Source organism: Tachypleus tridentatus, chromosome 13 (assembly GCF_004210375.1).
Source record: "Tachypleus tridentatus isolate NWPU-2018 chromosome 13, ASM421037v1, whole genome shotgun sequence".
Lineage (NCBI taxonomy): Eukaryota > Metazoa > Arthropoda > Merostomata > Xiphosura > Limulidae > Tachypleus > Tachypleus tridentatus.
The window spans coordinates 15549624-15566878 of NC_134837.1; the positions used below are offsets into that span (position 1 = coordinate 15549624).

Below are 17255 nucleotides of genomic sequence, written 5' to 3' on the forward strand. Positions count from 1 at the left end.
TATACTTGGAACACAATATACATCAAGTGCTGTTATTTATTTCAACTCACAAACGTAAGTTTATTAATCTAGATTTATTTTAACAGTTAATGATGTGGTGGGCTGTGAGTTGCTTACAAATAATAAACGTATAAATAAAAACATTTCATTTAACCGATATCTGTATGTGTAACGTGGCTGGAGAAACTCAGTTTTAACGTTTAATTTTAACCCATCGTTTGCGGCTTGAGTAAAGTTGCATATGATTTCACGAGTAAGAATTCACGAGTTTTTGCGGCTAGCCATTCATGATGTTGGGAGTGAAATGCTTTCGCTATATAATGTCAAGAGGTTGTAGGATTAATAAAAATACACCGATTTTTACGTGTTTTATCATTCACAAAACTGGAATTTTGCTTGTTACCTAAATGAATTATTGTATGCATGTTTTCTGTTCTTTTAGCAAAGCTATATCGTGCTATCTGCTGTACCAACCAAAAGGAATCGAACCCGTGCTTTTAGCGTCGTAAATCTAACAACTCACCGCCGTCTCACCGGGAAGCAAATAAATGATCAGACTTCACAAAAAGCTGTTTGTTATTGAGATTAGTAAACTCAATAAATATCTGGTCTTACATTTCCACCTTCGTTACTGACTGACTGTAAAACCACATACTTCCATATAAGCAATAAGCACACAAAAATAATAAAATACTGGTGAACTATTTAACAAGATGATCCATAACTCTGTCGATCACTCCAACCAAGTCAATTTATAACAACATTTTTTTTGTTGTCATTAGCATGAAGAACACCAGATGCTCCTCGGATAAACTGTTCCACAGTGAGATCTTGTTTGTTTTTGAATTTTGCGCAAAGCTGCACGAGGACTATCTATGCCAACCGTCCCTAATTGGGCAGTGTAAGACTAGACGGAAGATAGCTAGTCGTTACCACCAACCGCCAACTGTTGGGCTACTATTTTACCAATGAATAGTGAGATTGACCGCAACATTATAAGACCACCACAGCTGAAAGGGCGATCCTGATGTGTGTTATGAGAACGTCCTAGTTTATTTAATCTTTACAACAAAATATGTCAAGAAATGGATATAATAATTCTCTAGTCTTAGATGTTGACGTTAATAACGGTATGCGTTCTTTCCAGACATTCAGAAAATCGTTTTATAGTGACAACAGTAGATCAACTCATGTCCCATTTTAGGTTCAGAAAAAATAGAAAGAATTTCAAACGCTTTTAATGTTATTTAATCAGTAATGTATGTTTCATTATTATTAATTACTTCTTGCCAAGCTTCTGAATGCCACTTCTATAAAATTCTTGGAGTTTGGAGGAAAATAATGTAGATAGGTTAGTTTTGACATCTTCATGTGTTCCAAACTCTTTTCCATCAGGATAGTTCTGCAAACTTCGGAATAGATGATAATCTGATGGGGCAAGGTCTGGAGAATAAGGAGGATGTGGAAGTTTATCCCAGTTTAGCTCTTCAATCTTTCCAGATGTGATCCTTGTTATATGGAGCCGAGCATTATCCTGGTGTAACACACCTTTACGATTGATCAAAGCAGGCCTCTTTTCTTCCGGTGCAACATTCAAGCACTCTAACTGTTGACAATAGAAGTCTGTTGTAATAGTCACATTGAGTGGCAGCAACTTAAAGTGGATCACATCAACAATGTCCCACCAAACGCTTAACAAGACTTTCCTAGGGTGGAGATCCATTTTGGGCTTGCTTTAGCCAGTTTACCTGTACTGAGCCATTGTTTGCGGCGCTGAACATTTTTATAATATATCCATTTTTCATCTTCAGCCACTAACTTGCCCAAAAAAGATGAGTTACGTACACGAGAGTGCAGATAAGTGCAAATATCCACTCTACTTTAAGAATGGTTTCCATCAAATCGTAGGGAACCAATTTTCCAAGTTTTGACATCTTTCCAAGCTGTTGCAGATAACGGTGAACTGTTGAATGGGTTGAATTAAGTTTCTGTGCTAGTTCTTCAACTGTTACAACACAATTTTCAACAAGTGCAGCTATCAACAAGTCATCATTTAACTCAAGGGGACGACCTGAACGTGGTGCATCACTTAGGCTGTGGTCATCTGAGCTGAACTTCTGAAACCACCTTCGACATTTTCTTTCACTGAGAGACTCCGCACCATAAACACCTTGAATGTTTCGTGTAGTTTCTACTGCACTATTGCCTTTGTTAAACTCGTAAAGCATTTTATGCTTAATGTGCTCCTCAGACACGTCCACCTTTATAAGGGTCTATTTTTATTAATGATCTAAGAAAGTGGAGTTGGGTTAGTTTCTTTCATTTGTCACAACTTTGTTGTTTTGAATTAAGCACAAAGCTACACAATGGGCTATCTGTTCTCTGCCCACCAGGGGTATCAAAACCCGGATTTTAGCGTTTTAAGTCCGCAGACATACCGCTGACCCACTGGGGGGGGGGGCTTGTCACAACATGTTTATACACGTCCTACTACATACTTTAACCATTAAAGCCTTCTACAAATACAGAAATAATGATGCACTTTCTGTATTAAATTTTCGGACACTACTTATGGGATGACCTGATACATATTTCGTCAAGAAATCCAATATTTCGCAAATATGCCGCTTACCATTGTTCGTTATTCAGACTTATCGATCTATCTTTATCATCTGAATATTGTGTAAGTGAACTAAAAACAATAAATCAAATTATTGTCAGTAATAATTATATAAATAAATTAATTATTATTTGAAAAATTGAAACCAATATACTTAAAATCAATATACCAACACACTGGGCCCGGCCATATCCAGGTGGTTAAGGCAGTTGACTCGTAATCTAAGGGTCACGGGTTCACGTTCCCGTCACAACAAATAAACTCACCCATTTCAGCCGTGGATGATTATAATGTGACGGTCAATCCAATTATTCGTTCGTAAAAGAGTAGCCCAAAATTATCGGTAGATGGTGATGACTGATTGGCTGCCTTCGCTCTAGCCTTACACTACTAAATTAGGAGCAGCTAGCGCAGATAGCCCTCGTGTAGCTTTGCGCTAAATTGAAAAACAAACCAACTCACATACTGTACCCCATTACAAAACAAACTTAAAGAAATGGCGTAAAAGAAATTACACTGAGAAACTAAACAAATATATTTGTCGAGTGGCTTTCTACTGTACAAACAATCTCAGGCATGATATTGCGTAATTACAAGAGAAAAAAAATTCAGCTACAGCGATGATTAACAATTAACGTGTCAAGACCCATAATGCGTTTATAGGTCAAACACGATGTCAAAGAATATTCCGGAAACGGAACATTGGGAAATATTGGCTCAACTCTCGCATCACACTTTATATAAACACTAATTTCATGTGAAAAGACAGCAAAATTTAACATGACTGTGAAAGTAAATATAAGAACAATCTAAATATCTGGACAATTCAAAAATAAATGGAAGTATAAAACCAAATCCAGAAAAAGGTTCTTTGGTTAAACAGAAACACACACACACACACATATATATATGTGCTTACAAACTAGTCCAATCTGTACTCGATAGTGTCTCCACTGACATATTTGTGATTCTGATAAACGAATATTTGTGAAACGTGAAACTGTGTTAGTTTTATCTAGTTTCTGTAATAAGGAGTTTCACCCTGTAACAACAGTTTAAATAATTGTATATTTTATTATTACATACTCACATATCGTGTGATTTAGGAGATAATTAGAAAAGAAAGAGATCTGATCTGTATTAGGACAAACAAAGTAGGCTTCTGTTTGTGGAATTTCGCGCCGATCTCCCCTAAGGCCATACATGTTGTCTGACCCTAATTTTTAATTGATAGACTAAAAGAAAAAGAGTTAGCAAACACCACAAATCGCCAACTTGTTGTCTACTATAATTGAATAGTAGGACATGACGGTCATTCTTGTAATGATCAAAACACGACTTTAATTTGGGAAGTGTGATTTTTTTTCTCACTACGATAATAGGGCGCAATCTACGAAACCTCGGATCAACAGTCTGGTATGCTAACCATTGTCTATACTTGTGAATTTGTAGTAGTAAGCTAATCAGTTAAGTTTTTGGTTTTGTTTTCAATGATTTCATATTAGGTGGTAACCTGACGCAACATCATGCACTGTGATTGGTCCAGAATTAATAAGAAAGTTCTGGCGTAGACACGCGCTTTTGTAGTCTTTTAATTAGAGTAGCAGAAAGTGAAAACTGCTCGGTTTTCTTTGAGTTTAACCGTTTAATACATGAATTCTTTTAGTGTAGTGAATTGTACAAAGTGTGTGTTATTTGATGAACCTAAATAAATACAAGAGATAAAACTTACGAAAGTATCAAACGCATGGTTATTTTACTTTCTTTTTCATGAGCCCATGAACTGATGAGGTCACCGACCCCTCTGGCATTTTACAGAGTTGGTAGTTGACCGTTACGGGCCTGAAATAGCTAATATCAATTACACATAGAAAGATGAAATATGCGTATATGGAAAATCTCAAGGCTTAGTAGCCCGGTTCACGGCTTGGTGGTCAGGATGCTCCTTGGAATCCCCGTCCCACCAAACATGCTCGCCCTTTCAGTCGCGTGGACGTAATAATGTGACAGTCAATTCCGCTATTAATTGGTAAAAGAGTAATCCAAGTGTTGGTTGTGAGTGGTGGTGACTAGCTGCCTTCCATCTATCTAGTCTTACACTGCTAAATTAGGGACGGCTAGAGTGCAGAGCCCTCGTGTAGCTTTGCGCGAAATTGAAAACAAGCAAACAATTTAGGTTTAGCTGTCGTAAAAAAAATCATAAACAATTTAGGTTTAGCTGTCGTAACAAAGATCATAAACAATTTAGGTTTAGCTGTCGTAACAAAGATCATAAACAATTTAGGTTTAGCTGTCGTAAAAAAGATCATAAACAATTTAGGTTTAGCTGTCGTAACAAAGATCATAAATGTGTGATAACCGAAATTTCTCCTCAAAAACCTATAATTCTGACTGCACAGTGTTGCGTGAAGTGGTATTACTGAACGTTCATGTTGATTAAGTTAACAATACCAGCGAACCACTACGGGTTAACGGAACCAGAAAGAAACAAGATATATTTTAACAACAGAGTACATTTCTGAATTGAAAATATATTTGATTTTCAAGCGAAGTGTTTTCTTCCAAAGTATAAGACACATAGATATTTTATAAATTGATGTAAACTATTTAGATTTTACTATTCAATTGATTGTTTAGCAATTTTTTCCTGTCAGTTTATTCTTGACCTAACTAATAGCAGACCAATCGAGGGTTTTGCTCTCTATTTAACCAAGTAAAATAAGAAAACTGGAACAGTTAGATATAAATGGTGCGTAAGAAGACAAGAAGAAAATGACATGGTTGTAAACTATATGTAAGTTTACCTGAGACAATATCATGCTGTTGGTAAATAATGGATACTGGGAGTACTTCAATATACAATAAGTGATTTAACTGGTTAGGGGATAACTTTACCATCCTGTGGGTAAATGATACTGTACACATTTAGTTTGAGGAAAGTCATTTTGATCAGAATTGTTTGGTTGAATCCACATGTCATAGAAGTTCAATAATCGATCAACTGAGTAAAATACCTTGTGTAACTGTATGACTGGCATAGAGAGAAAATCATAAACATACCATTTTGATTAATAAAACTTTGCTAAACATACTAGATGCAAATGTTTTAAATGGACTTAGAAACAAAGTTTATCTGAAAGTAATGAAAATTATGAAGTGTGAGAATAATGAAACGTTTTCAGTGATTGGAAGCGAAGTGATAAAGATGGAAGGAGGAAAGATAGAAACGTTACTACTGAAGCAACTATGACAGTATCATTGGTTTGGGTGAAATTACACTACTTATAAGAGCAGGTTGGAAACAAATCCATGTCCAGAGCGGAAGTGTTTAACATGGAAATACCAGATCTCACTGTTTTATTAAGTTCAGTTTAAACCAAAGAGTAATACTTAATTAGCCTAAACTAGGAAGTTTTAGAATACGTTGGAAATTCCCTGCCACTTCACTACTGAAGGTAGATTAGAATACATCTGCAAAACACGTGAGTTACTCAATACTCCAGATTGTGTAAACAAAGTAAGAAAGTAGAGAAAGAAGAAAACAGAAATATGAAAGAAAATAAAAATCAACAGCTTTCATTCTCAAATAATCCATTACAATCATTACGATCATTGCGAACATTACAATCATTACGATCATTACAATCATTTCAATCAATTCGATCATTACAATCATTACAATCAATACAATCAATACAATCATTACAATCAATACGATCATTACAATCATTACAATCAATACGATCATTACAATCATTACGATCATTACAATCATTACGATCACTACAATCATTACGATCATTGCGAACATTACAATCATTACGATCATTACAATCAATTCGATCATTACAATCATTTCAATCAATTCGATCATTACAATCATTTCAATCAATTCGATCATTACAATCATTACAATCAATACAATCATTACAATCATTACAATCAATACAATCATTACAATCATTACAATCAATACGATCATTACAATCATTACAATCAATACGATCATTACAATCATTACGATCACTACAATCATTACGATCATTACAATCATTACAATCAATACAATCATTACAATCAATACGATCATTACAATCATTACGATCACTACAATCATTACGATCATTACAATCATTACAATCAATACGATCATTACAATCATTACAATTAATACGATCATTACAATCATTACGATCATTACGATCACTACAATCAATATGATCATTACAATCATTACAATAAATACGATCATTACAATCATTACAATCAATACGATCACTACAATCATTACGATCATTACAATCATTACAATCAATACGATCATTACAATCATTACGATCATTACAATCATTACAATCAATACGATCATTACAATCATTACAATCATTACGATCATTACAATCATTACAATCATTACAATCAATACGATCATTGCAATCATTACAATCATTACGATCATTACGATCACTACAATCAATACGATCATTACAATCATTACAATCAATACGATCATTACAACCATTACGATCATTACGATCACTACAATCATTACGATCATTACAATCATTACGATCATTACAATCATTACGATCATTACAATCAATTTGATCATTACAATCATTACGATCATTACGATCATTACAATCATTGCAATCATTACAATCAATTCGATCATTACAATCAATACGATCATTACGATCATTACAATCAATACGATCATTACAATCATTACAATCCTTCAACACTTTTCTAATATAAGAAAACAAGTATTTTTTTTTTAAATGTAGTTTAAGTGCAAATAGTTTAATTTGTCCTTTTTGGAATGAAAGTCAGAAGAATGTAAAAGTAAGATTTGAAATCCATCTTTTGTCTGTCACGAGCCACTCGCTGTCCAATATTCCTTTTCTTAAATACCAGAACTCTTCAGTTGAGCCGGACAATGGAAGACAAAAGAATTTTGATTTTTTAAAATATTATTTCACTAAGTCTCCCTAAATTAGTGGCAAGTGAAAGAGAGAAAATGTTGTTCCTTCTCTTTGGTCAAAATAATGAGAAGAATTGTCAAAATATATCTGAAATGATATTGTTTACATGTTAGTGATTTCGAATACAAAATGGACAAATTAAGGCAGATGTGGGTGTTCGAGCCCACAACGTCCCACATCTGTATCACCCTTCAGTGTTTGCACACAGTTGTGGGAAGGTGACAGCCCTTTAAAGTAAAAAAGAAAAAAAAAGAAAGATTAATTGAAAAATAAGAATAAGATGCTACCATATGTGAGTAAGTAAGTTAAATAAACTTACCTCTTGAAGTTAGCATTCCAGCCTCCATTGTGGTAGAAAGGCACTAATTGGTAGACCAGTAAACGAATTCTTTGCTAGTATGAAGGATCCCATTCAGTTATCTAAATTAACAAGTATATCTCCCAACCACCACCCGTTAAGTCTACTGTAACTTGCTGTTGTTGTTTTGAATTAAGCACAAAGCTACACAATAGGTTATCTGTGCTCTGCCCACCACGGGTATCGAAACCCGGATTTTAACGTTGTAAGTCCGCAGACATACCGCTGAGCCACTGAATGGGGCGCTCTACTGTAACTATCATGCTCTAAACAAGCCTTTATATGCGGCAAGATATTCATCCGCCTAAAGTAGTGCCAAGTTTTTAAATGACCTTATTTATAACTAGAAATAGTTATTAGAAATTTTAAGTAAAATTTCCCTAATTTTTATTTCTTTGTATTTATTTAATACATTCTTATATTTGTCAGAGAATAGTTTAATAAATTTATAATTCTTTTACTGGTCTATCAGTTAGCGCTTTTCTACCATAATGGGGGCTGGGATGGGGGCTAATATAATTAGTCAGAGATTTGGATTCGCTGTTTTTAATGCAGTTTTTCCTTTTAATGTTGTTTACATCACTTTATTAGTATTAATTTTCTCTAAAAATTCATATACATTTATGTACATTATTTAAGCGCCTTATTCTGTATATTCTTCCGCGGGGGCGTAAGAGTTTGGTTTGAATTTCACGCAAAGCTACACGAGAGCTATCTGCACTGGCTGTATCTAATTTACCAGTGCTAGAACACAGGAAAGGCAGCTCTTTGGCTATTGTTTAATCAACGAATAATGGGATCGATTGTCACATAATAACGACCCAACGGCAATTTGTTGCTCGAGCTCCCTTACAAGGACCTGGTATACGCTCATCACTGAATTAACAATATTATGGAAAATACATTTTTTTTGTTGTTTGCCCACACGTAAACAAAAATGAAAGACTTCCCAGTCGATTTTTTTTCAGTAAAAGGTACATTCATTTAATATTATACACATATTTTAAAATATAGTAAATTGTGATATTTGGTCAATTTCAGAATGAAACTAATGAAATCATTAGAGGTTGTGAATTTTTTACCGATTTTTTTATTAGTATATAATATTACACCAGCAGTCATTATAATTTAGCTTCCATGTAGCTTGATTGTAAGTGCAGTTTTATTGATTTTAAGTCAATCACCTGGATTGTCATTAGTTACCAATATTTCAGTTTCGAGAAGCCATGGTTATTGATCGATACACTCGCTTTTTGTAACTGTACAAGGCATTAGGCTTCCAGTTTAGCGGATAATTTGGTATAGATTGAAACAAAGTGACAAAACTTTAACAGAATGATACATTACTCGGAAAAAAACATTTCCTAACAACTTCAGCAGCAATTAATGTATTGATTCTTTTAAACCTCCAGTTAGAATTAAACTTCTATTTAATTGTGATGTTGAAATATGATAGAAATATTTGTGTGAAACAAGACAATGTAGGCTTAGTTAAACCACTTTGTTCTTTACCATATAAAGTTTCTGTTTCATTATGCCTTATTTGGAATTAGATTATTGTTTGTTTTGAATTTCGCACAAAGTTACACGAGGGGTATCTGCGATAGCCGTTCCTAATTTAGCAATGTAAGACTAGAGGGAAGGCAGCTACTCATCACCACCCACCGTCAACTCTTGGGCTACACTTTTACCAACGAATAGTGGGATTGACCGCCACATATAACGCCCCTACGGTTGAAAGGATGAGCATGTTTGGTGCGACGGGGATTTATCTTTGTCTTAATTTCACAAACAACACACGCGGTGTCTCTGTGTTTACTACCACTGGTATGCAATGGAAACAGCCCGACATGGCCAGGTAGATTAAGACGTTCGACTCGTAATCCGAGGATGGCGAGTTTGAATCCAGGTTGCACCAAACATGCTCGCATTTTCAGCCGTGGGGGCATTATAATGTGACGGTTAATCCCACTATTCGTTGGTAAAAGAGTAGCCCAAGAGTTGGTGGTGGGTGGTGATGACTAGTAATCCCACTATTCGTTGGTAAAAGAGTAGCCCAAGAGTTGGCGGTGGGTGGTGATGACTAGCTGCCTTCCCTCTAGTCTTACATTGCTAAATTAGGGACGGCTAGCACAGATAGCCCTCGAGTAAGTTTGTGCGATATTCAAAAAAACAAAAACAAAAAACTTCTTATCTAAGCTCAGCAAGATTGTAGTACATATTGATTCCACTTTTTAAAGGTAATTCCACTTTCTTGCGAATAATTAAATTAGATCTAAACTTAAATATTAGTTTCTACACCTAACAAACTCAATACGAATCACTATATACTTTTTAAACATGGAGTGGGTCTCGTCATCATAATTATATTTTTGGTTGAAACTTTACCGCCTGTGAAATATTTCGAAGTCAGAAGTGAAAAAATTAATCATTACTCTTAATGAACATATCAGATACAATGTATTACTGAGTAATTATGTGTCACAGGCTGGTAGTTACAGCTAACATCATATCTCGAAGTATTAACTTCCATTAAAATGCTGTATTTTCATTCACACTTTGTTTGATGGTTGTGTTTTCTGTACAATTAGTCCATTCTTGTTATAAAAAAATTAATAAAAACAATTCACCTGTGCAATACACACACACATATATATTGCCAGATAAATAAATCTAAATCTTACACACAATATATACTAGGTGTAGATTGGTTACGTTACATTTCTGGTCGTTTTAGCAGTTTTGACAGCTGTGGTACAGTAATGTTCTGCCATCTAGTGGTAATTAAATTTAACATATTTTAGCGTTACTGGCGTAATTCGGTCAAACTAAAATTTTTCAGCAGGGATTGATAACCTTGTGTATTTATCGGTAAACATTCACACCAGTCCAGGTTAAATACAGAAACTCAAGGGAAATATACTTGCTGTTCTTGTCAGCCTCTAAATATGTCATATGAACCATGAAAATGTTGTACCTCTGTGCGTGAGTTGATCTATTGGCTTCATCTATTATAACACAAAAATTAACACAGCTAAAAACTATTCCGTTCAGGTTCACAGTAACGCGATTTCCATTTTGTTGCAAAAAAAATAACACAACTTCCTGACTGCAAATTAAGAAGCTATATTTATTTTTTATAACCTTCAAGGGAGCGTATAATGATTTATGGTTTACTTCACCGAAATAGGATTAGCGATTTTCCGAAAACGTCAAATAATAATTTTATTATATAAAATAATTCGGTACCTTAGTTTAACGGCTTTAACACCTTTTCATCTGAATCTTTGAACTCTTAGAGATCATCTTCAGTCCTGCAAACTTCTGATGTTTCAGACATTACTAGTCATCCAACAATGGGATAATCAGACGGCCATTATTCTGTAGATACTTCTTACCTAAACTCAGACAGCCAACTCAGAAAGTAAGGTTTGCAACGATCTTGCGGTTCCATTAATCTAACGATCCACAAACCACCATAATTTTATGACAATAATTTGACAAATACAAAAAGTGGTACATACGTTTCATAGCTTGAAAAGCAAGTAACGCCACGAAAATGTAGTTGAAACTTTGTAGAATGGACATCAACTGTCTGTTGTGGAGACATAACTGTAGAACTGTAGAACCGGAAAAGAAGACTTCCGAAACGTCAACCTCTACAGTTGTGTCTCCCCAACAGACAGTTGCCGTCCATTCTACAAAGTTTGATCATGAATATTCTGCCTAAACAATCTATCAAAGAATACATTGTGGTTGTTAATTCCACTTTCTATCAGTACCTATCTTAACCGTTTGCTCATCAGTTAACCCCAAGCACATTAATCTGACGATCACTGCTATCGTCTCAGTCAACCAGTAAGTCTATGGAGATCACTGCTAACGTCTCAGTCAACCAGTAAGTTTGTGGAGATCACTGCTAACGTCTCAGTCAACCAGTAAATCTATGCAGTGATTCTTCTCCAGGTACTTTCTGATCTTTCTGGCACATTCACTTTCATCTTATCACGCATGTCAGTAAAGCCAATCTTATACAAATCAACATCATCTTATCACGCATGTCAGTAAAGCCAATCTTATACAAATCAACATCATCTTATCACGCATGTCAGTAAAGCCAATCTTATACAAATCAACATCATCTTATCACGCATGTCAGTAAAGCCAATCTTATACAAATCAACATCATCTTATCACGCATGTCAGTAAAGCCAATCTTATACAAATCAACATCATCTTATCACGCATGTCAGTAAAGCCAATCTTATATAAATCAACATCATCTTATCACGCATGTCAGTAAAGCCAATCTTATACAAATCAACATCATCTTATCACGCATGTCAGTAAAGCCAATCTTATACAAATCAACATCATCTTATCACGCATGTCAGTAAAGCTAATCTTATACAAATCAACATCATCTTATCACGCTTGTCAGTAAAGCCAATCTTATACAAATCAACATCATCTTATCACGCATGTCAGTAAAGCCAATCTTATACAAATCAACATCATCTTATCACGCATGTCAGTAAAGCCAATCTTATACAAATCAACATCATCTTATCACGCATGTCAGTAAAGCCAATCTTATACAAATCAACATCATCTTATCACGCATGTCAGTAAAGCCAATCTTATACAAATCAACATCATCTTATCACGCATGTCAGTAAAGCCAATCTTATACAAATCAACATCATCTTATCACGCATGTCAGTAAAGCCAATCTTATACAAATCAACATCATCTTATCACGCATGTCAGTAAAGCCAATCTTATACAAATCAACATCATCTTATCACGCTTGTCAGTAAAGCCAATCTTATACAAATCAACATCATCTTATCACGCATGTCAGTAAAGCCAATCTTATACAAATCAACATCATCTTATCACGCATGTCAGTAAAGCCAATCTTATACAAATCAACATCATCTTATCACGCATGTCAGTAAAGCCAATCTTATACAAATCAACATCATCTTATCACGCTTGTCAGTAAAGCCAATCTTATATAAATCAACATCATCTTATCACGCATGTCAGTAAAGCTAATCTTATAAAATCAACATCATCTTATCACGCTTGTCAGTAAAGCCAATCTTATACAAATCAACATCATCTTATCACGCATGTCAGTAAAGCCAATCTTATACAAATCAACATCATCTTATCACGCATGTCAGTAAAGCCAATCTTATACAAATCAACATCATCTTATCACGCATGTCAGTAAAGCTAATCTTATACAAATCAACATCATCTTATCACGCTTGTCAGTAAAGCCAATCTTATACAAATCAACATCATCTTATCACGCATGTCAGTAAAGCCAATCTTATACAAATCAACATCATCTTATCACGCATGTCAGTAAAGCCAATCTTATACAAATCAACATCATCTTATCACGCATGTCAGTAAAGCCAATCTTATACAAATCAACATCATCTTATCACGCATGTCAGTAAAGCCAATCTTATACAAATCAACATCATCTTATCACGCTTGTCAGTAAAGCCAATCTTATATAAATCAACATCATCTTATCACGCATGTCAGTAAAGCTAATCTTATATAAATCAACATCATCTTATCACGCTTGTCAGTAAAGCCAATCTTATACAAATCAACATCATCTTATCACGCATGTCAGTAAAGCCAATCTTATACAAATCAACATCATCTTATCACGCATGTCAGTAAAGCCAATCTTATACAAATCAACATCATCTTATCACGCTTGTCAGTAAAGCCAATCTTATACAAATCAACATCATCTTATCACGCATGTCAGTAAAGCCAATCTTATACAAATCAACATCATCTTATCACGCATGTCAGTAAAGCCAATCTTATACAAATCAACATCATCTTATCACGCATGTCAGTAAAGCCAATCTTATACAAATCAACATCATCTTATCACGCATGTCAGTAAAGCCAATCTTATACAAATCAACATCATCTTATCGCGCATGTCAGTAAAGCCAATCTTATACAAATCAACATCATCTTATCACGCTTGTCAGTAAAGCCAATCTTATACAAATCAACATCATCTTATCGCGCATGTCAGTAAAGCCAATCTTATACAAATCAACATCATCTTATCACGCTTGTCAGTAAAGCCAATCTTATACAAATCAACATCATCTTATCACGCTTGTCAGTAAAGCCAATCTTATACAAATCAACATCATCTTATCACGCATGTCAGTAAAGCCAATCTTATACAAATCAACATCATCTTATCACGCATGTCAGTAAAGCCAATCTTATACAAATCAACATCATCTTATCACGCTTGTCAGTAAAGCCAATCTTATACAAATCAACATCATCTTATCACGCTTGTCAGTAAAGCCAATCTTATACAAATCAACATCATCTTATCACGCATGTCAGTAAAGCCAATCTTATACAAATCAACATCATCTTATCACGCATGTCAGTAAAGCCAATCTTATACAAATCAACATCATCTTATCACGCTTGTCAGTAAAGCCAATCTTATACAAATCAACATCATCTTATCACGCATGTCAGTAAAGCTAATCTTATACAAATCAACATCATCTTATCACGCATGTCAGTAAAGCCAATCTTATACAAATCAACACTCTTTGTTTACTGGCTCATCATTCTCGATCTCTGGTCACACCAGTGCACCAGAAGTTTATTAGTAACACTAAAGACATAGCCAGTATTTATGAATATGAGAGAAGTTAACAATAAATGATTTTTTCTGTTAACATCCACTGTAAGCTTTTTCCAATCAATAAGAGTTAGCTAATGTAACCAATAATTCATGACAGAAGAACCAATACTTCATATTTTAATAAAAAAAGAGCTTGACACATAGTAGAAGCCGTAAACAACAGAGTATTTGCTTAGGCCTAAACATCACTTTTCATTTCATCTTTATCTATGATCTTGGAAACAAAATAACCTTAATGTCAATGATCTAATGACATTAATAATTTCTCTCATAATATTACTTTGTAAATGAATTTGATCATTCAGGAAATTAGTATTTTACCACCTAGGTGTCATAATATTGTTTGTTTCTTAAAGCAGTAACTGTAAATGTATTTTATTATTATTATTACCTGATGTTTGTTTGTTTTTTTGAAATCGCACAAAGTTACTCGAGAGCTATCTGTGCTAGCCGTTCCTAATTTAGCATTGTAAGACTAGAGGGAAGGCAACTAGTCATCACTACCCACCGCCAATTCTTGGGCTATTACTGCGCTAACGCGTAGTGGGATTGACCGTGACATTATAATGCCCCCACGGCTGAAAGGACGAGCATGTTTGGTGCGAAGGGGATGCGAACCCGCGATCCTCAGATTACGAGTCGCTCGTCTTAACACGCTTGGCCATGCCAGGCCCATTATTACCTGAAAATAAGGCAGAATTGGGCTGTTATATGGTAAACGTTTTTATTGTGAAAAAACCATAATGAATGGAACGGAAAATTTTGTGTATTTTAAAACAACGTAGTAAAGTGCTTGTAGATGTGTCGCCAGGAAGGTCAGCAGTAAATTTACGGAATTACGACACTAAAATGGGGGGTTTGATCCCCCTCGGTGCACACAGCAGATAGTTTTCAGTGATTTTGATTTAAAACACACCCACACTTTTGTCGAAATATCCATAAATCATTTCTTGTGATGAGTATCACGGGAAGTTTATTCATTATTATAATTATATTAAATATCATTTGTTTTGTGTCAAACGTAGTCTTAATAGATACGTTACGATCCTTTCAAACTTAAAGTGTTATGTCTATCAAAAAGTTCAAGTTTTATCATTTAAGACTCGTTGAAACGATTGCATATAAAAAAAAGCCAATTGAGGTCAGTTATATGCTGGTGTGACATGATTTAGTTTGTTTTGTTTTGTATTTTCGCGCAAAGCCAAACAACCTTGGGAGTGTTATATGTGAGAGTGAATCCCCCTATTCGTTGGTAAAAGAGTAGCCCAAAAGTTGGCGGTGGGTAGTGATGACTAACTGCTTTCCATTTAGTCTTACATTGGTAAACTAGGGACAGCTAGCGCAGTAGTTCTCATGTAGCTTTGCGCGAAATTTAAACCAAAAGTGACTGAGAAATGATGAAACTGCACCTGACTCTTCCAGGTCTATATGACATAAAGTCCGATGTCAGCAAGAGGACAAGAGAATTTGACCTAACAATGTTTAAAACCTGGTTAAGCTAAGAAGCAGCTTGTTAGTTTTACAGTAACTGAAAATCACTGGGTGGTGATGACTAGCTGCTTTCCAGTTAGTCTTACACTGATAAATTAGGGACGACAAGCGAAGACAGTCCTTTTGTAGATTTACGCGAAATTCAAAAATAAAATAAAAGGTTTATACTTATGTTCTGCTTTGTTTACCATATGCTTAAAGAACATCAGTAATCTCGTCATATTTTTCGGAATATAAAACAGATATTACGTCATTGTTTCTAAAGAGACGCAAGTATTTTTGGAGTTGCTCACCTATATAGGTAGAGTAGCATTGGGGAAAACTGTGGTGATACCTCAAATATGGCTGAAATTCAGTCCTACGTATATGGTTACTTGCTTGGAATCACTACTATGCCTTAAACATGTAAAATAACTTGTATGTGTTGAACTAGTTTTTAAGACTAATCCACACTTGTTGACCACCAATAAATGTGTTTTGAGTTTATATACCTTTTGTCGGCCCGTCATAGTCAGGTGGTTAAGGCACTCGACTCGTAATCCGAGGGTCCCATATGCACTCAACAGATAGCCCGATGTGGCCTTGCTGTAAGAAAACAGAAAACACACACACATGTCCGACTGCTGTTTATATTTTCTAGATTATTTTAAAACCCCAGTGTAGACAATTCACCTCTTTTATCAAAGAATATTTACAACGATTTCTAATATTGCAATACATTTTTAACAGCTTAAAGATACTCGATTTTCTTCAGTGTATCATCGGTGTATAGAAAACGATAAAGAAAACGTATGACAACAACATCTGTTTCTATTTTATTATTCGGCTCACACTGTGATCAAACGTCAGAGAAACATCGTTTGGTTTTACTACTTTCTCACTTCTAGCTTGTCTGGCAGGTAAAACTCTGTCTTTTGTTTTCAGATGACAGTAAATACATATTGTAATTTATTATTCTGTAATAAAGGGTCAGCATATTCTAGTGGTATGGCGACTGGATTCGCAATTTGCGGGTCATGGGCTGAAATTTTATGATCAGTTTCTCTCTTTGGAAAAATAGTAGCTCAAGGACGG

At 34.9% G+C, this 17255-nt stretch overlaps 1 long non-coding RNA gene across 1 annotated transcript in view; it reads right to left on the bottom strand.

Moving 5' to 3' along the window:
* The window catches only part of LOC143239468 (uncharacterized), a 46061-nt gene extending 37855 nt beyond the window's left edge, over positions 1 to 8206 (bottom strand). The window contains exon 1 of the long non-coding RNA XR_013021193.1: positions 7925 to 8206. This is a non-coding gene — a long non-coding RNA (uncharacterized LOC143239468). The remainder of the gene's footprint in view (positions 1 to 7924) is intronic.
* Between the last annotated feature and the right edge of the window lie 9049 nt (positions 8207 to 17255).